Genomic DNA, 12135 nt, shown 5'->3' with positions numbered 1-12135 from the left:
TTTTGAGCAATCCAGGAGATACAGCAGAGGTAGGTGGCACCATTCACTCCAGGTGATGCAGAACAGCAGACCGGTAGAGTGTATGTAGTGGTTCCTCATGATCATGGCGCGAGCGGAGCTGTGGTGGAAGGTACGTTCCGTGTGAACTCCTTTTCAGCACGTATACTTTTTGATTCTGGCACTTCACTTTCTTTTATCTCCTATGATTTTTTGATTAGACTTCAGCTTGTAGCTCAGCCGTTAGATTTCCCATTATCTATATCTACTTCGTTGGGAGAGATGTCTCTGTTAGAGAGTGTTTGTAGGAGATGCATCGTCAGCTTGGACGATTCTGAGTTCGTGATTGATTTGATCGTGTTGCATATGTTTGAATTCGATGTGATTCTTGGTATGGATTGGCTATCTTCCTACCATGTGAGTACGACTATTTTGTAAAATAGTCAGTTTGAGAGCATATGATGGATCAGAGTTAGTGGTAGCTACCTCCAGAGGCAACCCGTTTGCGGAGTTATTTCTGGCGTACGTAGAGGAGGTGATATTACGGGATCGGAGCGCAGATTTGAGTGAGATGCGAGTAGTCTCAGGTTACCAGGATGTCTTCCAGGACATAATAAGATTACCTCCAGTGAGAGAGGTCGAGTTTTGCATAGAGTTGCAGCCAGGCACCACACCGATTTCTCGAGCTCCTTACCGTATGGTGCCTGCTGAGATGAGGGATCTACAGATCCAGATCGATGAGTTGTTGTCTCAGGGCTTCATTCGATGGAGTCATTCTCCGTGGGGAGCACCGGTCCTCTTTGTGAAGAAGAAGGACAGGAGTATGCGATTATGTATAGATTATCGCGAGTTGAACAAGGTCATTATCCGTAACAGGTACCCATTACCAAGGATCGATGACTTGTTCGACCAGTTGCACGGAGCGCAGTTTTTCTCGAAGATAGATCTTCGTTCCTGTTATCATCAGTTGCGAGTTCGAGAGATGGATATTCCCAAGACCGCTTTCTTAACTCGATATGGGTCTTTCGAGTTTCTTGTCATACCGTTTGGGCTGACCAATGCACCAACAGTATTCATGCATTTGATGAATCGGGTTTTTCGTTCATACTTGGACCAGTTTGTGATAGTCTTCATCGACGATATTCTTATCTACTCGAGGTCGAAGGCAGAGCACGAGCAGCATTTAAGATTAGTATTGCAGATATTGAGAGAGCACCAGTTATATTCTAAGTTTAGCAAGTGTGAATTCTAGTTATCAAAGGTCATATTTTTAGGCCATGTTATTAGCCGGGAGGGCATTGCAGCGGATCCGGCTAAGGTAGAAGCCGTACTTGATTGGGAACCACCGAAGACAGTTACCGAGATTCGTAGCTTCTTAGGCCTGGCAAGCTATTACAGAAAATTCATTCAGGACTTCTCGAGGATTGCCACGCCACTTACACGCCTTACTAAGAAGGGTGTACAGTTCATTTGGAGCATAGAGTGCCAGAAGACATTTGAGACATTGAAGACTAAGTTGACTTCAGCTCCAGTATTGGTTATTCCTAGCAGTGATAAGACTTTTGTTATCTACACTGATGCATCCTTATCGGGTCTTAGCGGTGTATTGATGCAGACCCAGAGAGTCGTAGCCTATATTTCGAGGCAGCTGAGGACTCATGAACAGAATTATCCCACGCACGATTTGGAGCTAGCAGCAGTGGTCTTTGCACTGAAGGCATGGAGACATTATTTGTACGGAGTGCAGTTTGAGTTATTCACAGATCACCAGAGTTTGAAGTACCTCTTCTCATAGAAAGAACTCAACCAGAGGCAACGGCGATGGGTAGAGTTTATTAAGGATTACGAGTTTGCTATACAGTATCATCCGGGAAAGGCGAACGTGGTAGCAGACGCGTTGAGCAGGAAGCGTCATCGCGGACTAGCAGCTTTGAGGTGTTCACTATATTGGGATCTTTATACCCTCAGCCATTTTGATTTTAGGCCAGAGATTGGTGGGAGCCGTGTGTTCTTAGAAGCGTTATCCGTACAGCCATCTTGGAGAGATAGAGTAGTCGGAGCTCGGTTAGAGGATTCTTGGATTCAAACCCGTAAGGGGGAGATCTCCAAAGAACCCAATGATGATTGGACTATTGGAGTAGATGGAGGCCTGAGGATGAAGGGTAGGATTGTTATGCCGAACAATCTACAGCTAAAGAGGGAACTTTTTAACGAGGCCCATCGCAGCAAATATATAGTACACCCAGGCACGACGAAAATGTACAAGGATCTGAAGAGGCATTTTTGGTGGAGTGGTATACGCAAAGAGATTGTAGATTATGTGGCTAAGTGTTATACCTGCCAACAAGTTAAGGCAGAACATCAAAGACCTGCAGGAACCCTACAACATTTATCCATTCCCGATTGGAAGTGGGCAGATATTTCCTTAGATTTTATAGTAGGGTTGCCCAAATCAAAGAAAGGAAATGATTCTATTTGGGTTATAGTGGACAGATTGACTAAGTGTAGGGTTGCCCAAATCAAAGAAAGGAAATGATTCTATTTGGGTTATAGTGGACAGATTGACTAAGTCCGCACATTTCTTACGAAAGGAAATGATTCTATTTGGGTTATAGTGGACAGATTGACTAAGTCCGCACATTTCTTACCTTTGAGAACGACTTATACGGCCGATACGTATGCGAGGATCTTCATTCTGGAGATTGTTAGATTGCATGGAGTTTCAGAGACGATTGTATCAGATCACGGCTCAGTCTTTACATCTCATTTTTGGAGGAGTTTCCAGGATGTTTTTGACAGTCAGTTTTCATTTAGCAGTATTTTTCACCCCCAGACAGACGGTCAAACCGAGAGGGTGAATCAGATCTTTGAGGACATGCTGAGAGCGTGCGTTATAGATTTTCAGGGTAGCTGGGAGGATCACATCCCATTGATTGAATTTGCATATAATAATAATTATCAAGCTACCATCGGAATGGCACCGTATGAAGCTTTGTACGGGAGACCTTGCAGATCGCCTATATGTTGGGCAGAGCTAGAGGATAGTGTATTGGTTGGTCCAGAGTTAGTTAGAAAAATCATAGAGAAGGTGGCATTGATTCGAGAGTGCATTCTTGCGGCGCAAAGTCGGCAGAAGAGCTATGCAGATCAGCGGAGACGACCTTTAGAGTTCCAGGTCGGAGACTCAGTCATGTTGAAAGTATCACCAATGAAGGGCGTTCAGCGATTCGGTAGACGGGGGAAGCTTGCCCCGAGATATGTTGGTCCTTTCAGGATCATCGAGTGTATTGGAGCTGTTTCTTACGGATTAGATCTTCCAGCATCGATATCGTGTGTACACGATGTCTTTCATGTCTCGATGCTTAAGAAGCATCTGCGGGATGATGAGCAGCAGAGAGTGATTGAGTCACCAGAGATTGAGATTCAGGATTATTTGACTACCGTAGAGGTACCGGTATGCATACTTGCTAGAGAGAATAAAAAGCTTAGAAATAAAGTCATTCCATTAGTGAAAGTTCTGTGGAACCGGCAAGGAACCGAAGAGATTTCTTGGGAGCGCGAGGAGAATGTTCGTCGCGACTACCCGCACCTGTTTGGGCAGGTATGATGTTAATATACTTATATGACTTGATAGTTGTCATTATCTATGATTGTTTAGTCACATTTATATTTATCTTTAACACTAGAATAGGGATATTTTTACCTGATCCTTAATCAATTGAAGTATATGGTATATACATGAGGGTTTCCTTGTTTGGATTATTTCGCTCGACGTACCAATTTTGTTTAGTTAAGGATTTAGGTAAGGATGTTTGCATTCTAGGTTGTTAACTTTAAATATCATTGTGCTAACACTATGTGATTTGTGCAGAAGGAATTCTTAATATGAATTGCACCTTCTTAATGTGTTTTCCTAGTTTTTGAGCTTTGAGATGCGACTACAGAATTTCGAGGACGAAATCCTCTTAAGGGGGGTGAATGTAAAACCCCGATAATTTATGAATAATATAATTAATGTGTGATAAATTATGATATATGGATATTTAGTATGATAAATATCATTAAATGGCATATGAGTATAATACCATGTGTTTTGAGTATGAACGAGTTTATACATGTGAGAGAAAAGAGTCGAAACATGCACACATAGCCAAACATATGCGAAGCTGGAAAATTCCAGTCCGGTCGACTGCCGCGGTCGACCGCAGTCCGGTCGACCGCCACAGTCGACGCAATCTGAGTTTGTTTTCTCCTGTTTGAGTGGTTTGAATTTCTACCAGATCGTTTTCCTGATTATAAAATGTTTTCACCGTTTTTTCAGTTTTGCTAAGACGCAACAGCACCAAACCCCCCCACCCGCCCCAAACCCTAGTTTGATTTCTTGGAGAAGATTGGAGGCTTTTCTAGTTTGGTTTTTTGTTGATTTTTGGCTTTTGGAGTGGAGATCTCTTTCGACGTTGCATCAAAATGTTTTCCCTATAACCGTAGGTGAGTATCATCTCTACTAATCCCTCTCCTAGATTTTAAAACGTTTATAAAGATATTTAAACATGTTTTGTAGAGCCTAAACGAATAGATTCGAAATAAAAGACAACTCTTTTGTAATATATGTATAAAAATTAGGTCTTTTCATGCTAAAAAGGTTGAGAATGTTTTTACAGATGTGATTTAGATTTAATGATAATTTTAAAACGTGGTTAATCTAAAGAAAGAGGTTTTATTCGTTGTTTTGAGCTTTTATGCATGTTTTAGGATTTTGAATACAAATCTAATGCATAAAAATATGTTTATAATTGTTGAGTTGTTTCCAGATGTTCATATCTGCTGTAGCATGTTTGTATACAAATTTTATGAAGTTTTAGACATGTTTATATCGAGGAAACACGACATGATCACGATACATACATCCAGTTTGGAAAACTAGAATCAGGGTTCACGGCTGACCGCGACGGTCGACCGCGTGCAGGTCAAAGACCTGGGTAGTCTCAGGAGCCCGTCGCGGTCGACCGCCACGGTCGACCGCCAGGTTGTTTTGGCTGTGCATGTTTAGTTGAGTTGGATTTTGGTTTGTCGAGTGTTTCTCTCGACTTTGTGATGATTAATTACAATATTAAGACTTGATAAACACCTGAAATAATGGTGAACTTCAGATGTGGATACGCACACCGAGATTTGTGCATATATGCTAGATTGTGTTAGATTGACACACTTTCGACACGAGTTAATTTGATAAACACATATGAATAATGTTGTTCTATACGTATCCGAAAATAGGGAGATGAAACCTATTGATAAACACATATGAATAATGTTGTTCTATACGTATCCGAAAATAGGGAGATGAAACCTATTTGCCGCAGAACGATTGAGTAAGAGTATTAAAAATAGGGAGATGAAACCTATTTGCCGCAGAACGATTGAGTAAGAGTATTACAATAGTATCGTTGTTATACTCAAAAGAAAAAACAGATGAAATTTTTTGGCGGTCTTTCTGGTGCATGTTAGAATGCAATTCAGATCCGGCTAACTTGCACCCCCGCTGTGTTTGAAAATGGCAAGGAAGAGAAATAATGGGAAGAAACTCTTTAATATTGGATTAAGAGCTTCGAATTCGAGTTAAAATGGCAAGGAAGAGAAATAATGGGAAGAAACTCTTTAATATTGGATTAAGAGCTTCGAATTCGAGTTTGAATTCTCCTACTGATCATTCTGATGAAGAAACTCTTTAATATTGGATTAAGAGCTTCGAATTCGAGTTTGAATTCTCCTACTGATCATTCTGATGCTAGTTTCTTGGAAGATGATGAAGATTTGAGATCAGAGGAGGAGGTTATAGGGTCAACGGGCCCTAAAGGGGAGAAGAAGAAGATGCGCATGGCTGATATTTTGAACTCGTCTGATCCTCAGCAATCTCTGATGAGGAATGGGGTACAATTCCAAAATCTCAGTAAGATTTCCAACTCTCAACCTAGTTCTGCTTCTCCTAGTTTTTCTTGGGCTGAGGAAGTTGAGATGGAAGTGGATCCTTCTATAAAATCTATTAAGAATCATTTGGAAAGTAATCTTGGATCCAAAACTTTGATTACTAATTTGATGATTGAACCTGGCTCTACCTCATCATCGAATCCTGCTGTTAATACTGAGGATGGTTCCAGAAGTGGAAGTCTGAGATTTAAAGTTCTTCATCCTTTGAATCCTACTCCAGCTCCTGCAAGAAACTTAGATCAAGTGACGGAAGAATTGGAGAGAAGTACTGTTCCATTGTCTGGGATAAAGATTTCTGATGAAAAGGGATCTGATAATTTGATAATGCATAAATCTCCTAGATCTGGAAAATTTGATGTTGTGATTAATGATTTTCCTCCTTTAGTATCTGTGCTTTCAACTAATCCTGTCCCTGCTAAGAGCTGGGCTAGTTGTTTCACAGACAACAGGAAATCAGGTAGTGGCCTGTCTTTAAACTATATGTCACCAAACAATGAGAATGTTGTGATGTTTGATGAAGATGAATGGGTTGAAGGAGCCTCCTTATGGCAATTTTCACTTATTGGTCAGGTTCTAGGGCTTAATGCTAAATTCAAAGCCATGGAATCTTTTATACATAAAGCTTGGACTCAATTTGCATTACCTGGAATATGCTTACTGAAGGCTGGTGTATATCTTTTCAAATTTAAAAATGAAGAAGAGATGAGTGGAATTCTTGAGAAAGGTCCTTGGTTCTTTGGTTCAAGGCCCCTACTTTTAAAACCATGGAATGTTAATGATGATATTGAAAGAATAAAGGACTGTTCTTATCCTATGTGGATTCAATTGCCTGGCCATAAGCTCAACCTGTGGAATGCTAATTGTATTAACAAGATAGCTAGTGCAATTGGAAGACCAATCACTACTGATAAGCTTACTGCTAATAGACAGAGACTGGCCTATGCAAGAGTGCTTGTGGAAGTTAAAATGCCCTCTCCCCTCCCAGATCAGATAACAATCATGGGACCTAATGGTAAAAGTTTTAGGCAGAATGTTACTTATGAATTAAAGCCAAGATGGTGTGAGCACTGCAAGATGGTAGAGCATGACTCTAGTTATTGCAGGAGACAAACAAGAACTCAGAAATGGGTGCCAAAACAAAAACAAAATAATGAGGTTGGAAATAAAGCTGGAGACTCAGGTTATAATCAGGATGTTCAGGGATCTCTTAAACAAGGTGATATGGAAGTGCATGGAGTGCATATCCAGCCTGTGCATGATATGTGCAATAAGGATCCTATTTCTAAGGTTAACAAAGTGGTTGGAAGCAGTAGGATGCAAATGACCTTAGATGCTACTGGATTTAGAGAGGTGCCTGGGTCTATGCCTGTGCATATTAGCCATGTAGGAGACTCAGATATTCAACAGGTTATCCAGGGTACAGTTCTGACAAAAGAGAGGCCTAATTTTTAGCAGATAGATCAGGTCAATAACTCTGGTAGTGCAAATGAGTCCAATCCCAGGACTTCAGGATTTCCTATGCATGTTGTGCACAACTAGTCTATGCATGATGAGTACAATAAGATTCCTGATACTGAGGTAATCAAAGTGATAGAAGGCAACAGATCTCAACAATTCAAAACTGCTGATGGGCTCAGTGGAATTCTTGGAACTGTACCTGTGCATGTGGTGCATGTTTCAGATACTGAATCTGGTAACTTCTCACAATCATGGACTATAGTTCAAAATAAAAAATCAAAGGGGCATATTAATTCTACCAATTCTTTCTCATCTTTGGATAATTTAGAAATTGACCCTTCTTTAATCATTAGAGGGGGCTCACCTAAATGAATCTATCATTTTGGAATGTTAGAGGATTAAATAAGTCCTCTAAGCAGCAGTTGGTAAGACACCACATGTTGCAATATCATGTTTCTTTTCTTTCTCTCCTAGAAACCAAGATTAAGGGCTCTTTGTTACCTGTTGTGGCTAAGAAAATAGCAAATTGTTAGAGTTGGATTTCTAATGTAAGGGTGCCTGGTAAAGCCAGAATCTTTATACTATGGGATACAAAAATCTTGGATGCTCAAGTCATAGCTTCATCTGATCAACATATAACCTGCTTAGTAAAATCCTTGGATGGGTTACTGGAATGTGTCATATCTTCTGTATATGGACATAATCATTTGGAAGGCAGGAAGGCATTATGGGCAGATCTCATTCAGATTAATCATAATATTGGTAATGCTCCTTGGATACTATGTGGGGATTTTAATGCTATGGTTAACTGTGATGAAAAGCTTGGAGGATCTGCATTAACTGAGGCTGATACATGTGACTTCAGGGATTTTATTGCTAACTGTAATCTCAATCATCTTAAGACCTCTGGCTGCTTCTATACTTAGAATAACAAGCAAAGCTCTGATTCCAGAGTTTGGTGTAGGCTTGATAGGGCTTTGGTCAATGATGCATGGATTCATTTATTCAACTCAAGCCATGTGGAATTTCTTCTCCCAAACTTTTCAGACCACTCTCCAGCTCTTGTCTCTATCTATGAAGATCAGATACAGGGTAAAAAACCCTTCAAGTTTTTCAATATGTGGATTAAGCATCAAAGTTTCTCTACCACGGTTTCTAATGTTTGGAAAGGGAAAATTAAGGGTTTCTCTATGTATTCAGTTTACTCTAAACTGAAAATGCTGAAGGTTGCTCTTAGGGATTTAAATAAGAAACATTTCCATAACATTAGTGAGCAAGTCCAAAGGGCTAGAATTGCTCTGGAGAATGTTCAGGAAAATCTTCAAAACTCCCCCTTTGATCCTGTTCTTATTAAACAAGAGAAAGAATGTCTAGTTACACTTAACAGGCTTATGGATTGTGAACTCTCATTCTTCCAGCAAAAAGCTAGGATTAATTGGAATTTGCAAGGTGACAGGTGCTCCAGTTTCTTTCATGCTTTGGCAAAAACAAAAAGGCACCATAATAGAATTATGGTTCTATACAACAACAGAGGTGATAAGATTACTGATGGACAAGGCATTGCTGATGAATTGGTGGCTTTTTATAAAAGCTTAATGGGTACTGCTATAGACTCTGCTCCTCCTGACATGAATATCATCAAGTCTGGGACTTGTTTAAATGAAGCTCAAGCAAATTACCTATCTAGACCAGTCACTAAAGAAGAAATCAAAGCTGCAATATTCTCTATGTCAGAGTTCAAGGTACCAGGACCTGATGGGTTTAATGTGTCTTTCTTTATAGCTGCTTGGGACATCATAGGGGATGAGGTTACATTGGCTATTGAAGATTTTTTCAGGACTGGAAGACTTTTAGGCACGGTTAATTCAACATCCATTACTCTTATACCAAAAGTGCAGTGCCCTAAAGTTCCTTCAGACTACAGACCTATTTCTTGTTGCAATAGCATTTACAAATTCATCACAAACATTCTAGCTAACAGGATCAAGGAAATGATGGGGTGTCTGGTTAATGGTGCTCAATGTGCATTTGTGAAGGGTAGGTTGATCTCAAATAACATTATGCTTGCCCATGAACTGGTGAAAAGTTACAGTAGGAAGCTGTTATCTTCAAGGGTGATGTTAAATATTGATATAAAAAAGGCCTTTGACTCAATCAGCTGGGGATTTATATCAGATATGCTCAAAGTGCTGAATTTCCGTCATGTCATGGTGAACTGGATAATGGAATGCATCACCTCTCCCAAATACTCTATTTCTCTTAATGGATCATTACATGGATATTTCAAAGGTCAAAGAGGGCTCAGACAGGGAGACCCCCTATCACCTTACATGTTCATATTAGGCATGGAATACCTATCTAGGAGCTTGAGTCTCTTAGAAAAGGACAGGAAATTCAAATATCATCCCAAGTGTGCAAAACTCAAAATATCTCGCCTCATTTTTGCTGATGATTTGCTCCTATTCTCTAAAGGTGATTTCTACTCTGTGTCCAAGCTCTATCAACCTCATTTTTGCTGATGATTTGCTCCTATTCTCTAAAGGTGATTTCTACTCTGTGTCCAAGCTCTATCAATGTTTCAAGGAGTTCAGTGCCGCTCCTATTCTCTAAAGGTGATTTCTACTCTGTGTCCAAGCTCTATCAATGTTTCAAGGAGTTCAGTGCAATTTCTGGTTTGGAGGCAAATGTAGAGAAAAGTTCTATATTCTATGGTGGTGTTGATGAAAATACCAAAAATTCTCTTCACAATCTGCTAGGTTTCTCTTCTGGTACATTGCCTATCAGGTATCTAGGGGTCCCTCTGACATCTAATAGATTATCTTTCATGGACTGCAATCCATTGTTTACAAGGATAATAGGTCAGTTTCAGAATTGGTTAAAACATAGAAAACTTTCCTATGCTGGTAGGCTGCAGATCATCAAAAGTGTTATACTAGGAGTTCAAATATTTTGGACTTCAAACTACATTTTGCCTGTCAGAGTACTAAAAAAATAGATGAGCTTTGTAGAAAGTTCCTATGGGGTAATTCTGATCAATCTTTTAAAGCTTCTCTTGTCTCGTGGGAGAGGGTGTGCATGAGTAAGGATCAAGGGGGTCTGGGGATTTTTTCTGCCCTCAATTGGAATATTGCTTCAGCCATCAAGTGCATCTGGAACATTCACATCAACAAAGAATCCCTATGGATTAAATGGATTCATGAAAATTACTTAAAACATTTAGATATTTGGCTAGTGGTTGCAAAGCCTGGTGATTCCTGGATGTGGAAACAGTTGATTAGAACAAGAGAAAAAGCTATGGCTTTGTGTGGTGGTGAGAACAATCTGAAGTTGCTGATCAGTTCCTGCTGCAGAAATTCAAATCTCAGAATCTCTACCATATACAATGCTCTCTTACAATCAGCAAATGAAGTGCAATGGTCCAAAGTTGTTTGGGGAAGATTAAATATCCCTAAACACTCATTCATAAGCTGGTTAGTTTTTCAAGACAGACTTCTAACAAAGGACAGGTTATATAGGAGAGGAATCATAAATTCTAACCTGTGTAGCCTATGCGATGGTGCTTGCAGTGAATCAAGGAACCACTTGTTCTTTGAGTGTGCTTTCTCTTGTGAAGTATGGAATAGTATCATGGATTGGTTGGATTTTAATTGGCGTACCTGCCATTGGCATCATGTTTTAGAGTTGTTCACTGTCAGACAGCGAGGGAAGGGGCTTAAGCAGCTACTCAAGAATTTGGCTTTGACAGCAACTATTTATTACATTTGGAGGGAACACAATGTTACAATCTTCCAATAAAAATGCAGGAGCACATCGCAGCTAGTTAGAGAAATCAAAACTGATGTTTGGATCACCATACTCAACAATCCATTAGCTAGATAAAGTCTGAAATGTGACTTCCTCTTAGTGTGGTCGCATATTGAATTAGAGATGTTCTGTTGAATGATTTTGTTCGCTAGCAATTGATGTACTTATCTTTCATATTTGGTTATGAATAAAAATTTTTTTCATTGACCAAAAAAAATAGTATCGTTGTTTTATGTATCCGGGATATGAAAATAATAATCCTATTACCGCAAAGCGATTGAGTAACGAGCATTACAAAAGTATCGCTATAGCACAAGATGATGCACACACACAGATAATTGATCGGTTGTGAGTTTTACTTCCATGATAGATTCCCCGCGAGTAGGGTATTTTCTTTAAGATTTCGATACACCCGTTATGAACAGCAGATATATTTGTTTTAGCAATTGTTGATATCCTCTTATATTAGAGCAGGTCACTCGGACGTAGTTTGAGATGAGATGATTATTCTTTATATTGGAGATTGGGGTATTTATCATTGATTACTTATTTTTCATTCAAAGAGAGTTATATGAATGATATGATTTATGTATGTACTGACTTTATTTTTCTATTTACTCCTACCCCTTTCCCTGGAGAGAGGTAGTGATGATCTCGCTAGCGCTTTGACGCTCGTTATTTTCCTCCCATTTTCAGGCAGCGAGTCCGGCGCACGGAGAGTCGCAGGTTGATGGGACATCTTAGTTGTCCGCTTAGCTATGTCTTACATTTTGTAGTTATTACAAAACTCCACATGTAGTTGATTATTTCCAGATTCTAGATTTGTATTTTATTTCATAGAGTTGAGAGCTATTGTGAGACTATGGTTATTTGACTCATTGTATTTGATCT

This window comes from Asparagus officinalis, chromosome 1, assembly GCF_001876935.1.
Source record: "Asparagus officinalis chromosome 1, Aspof.V1, whole genome shotgun sequence".
Lineage (NCBI taxonomy): Eukaryota > Viridiplantae > Streptophyta > Magnoliopsida > Asparagales > Asparagaceae > Asparagus > Asparagus officinalis.
The sequence above is the reverse complement of the archived record's forward strand: the minus strand, read 5'-3'. Positions refer to the sequence as shown.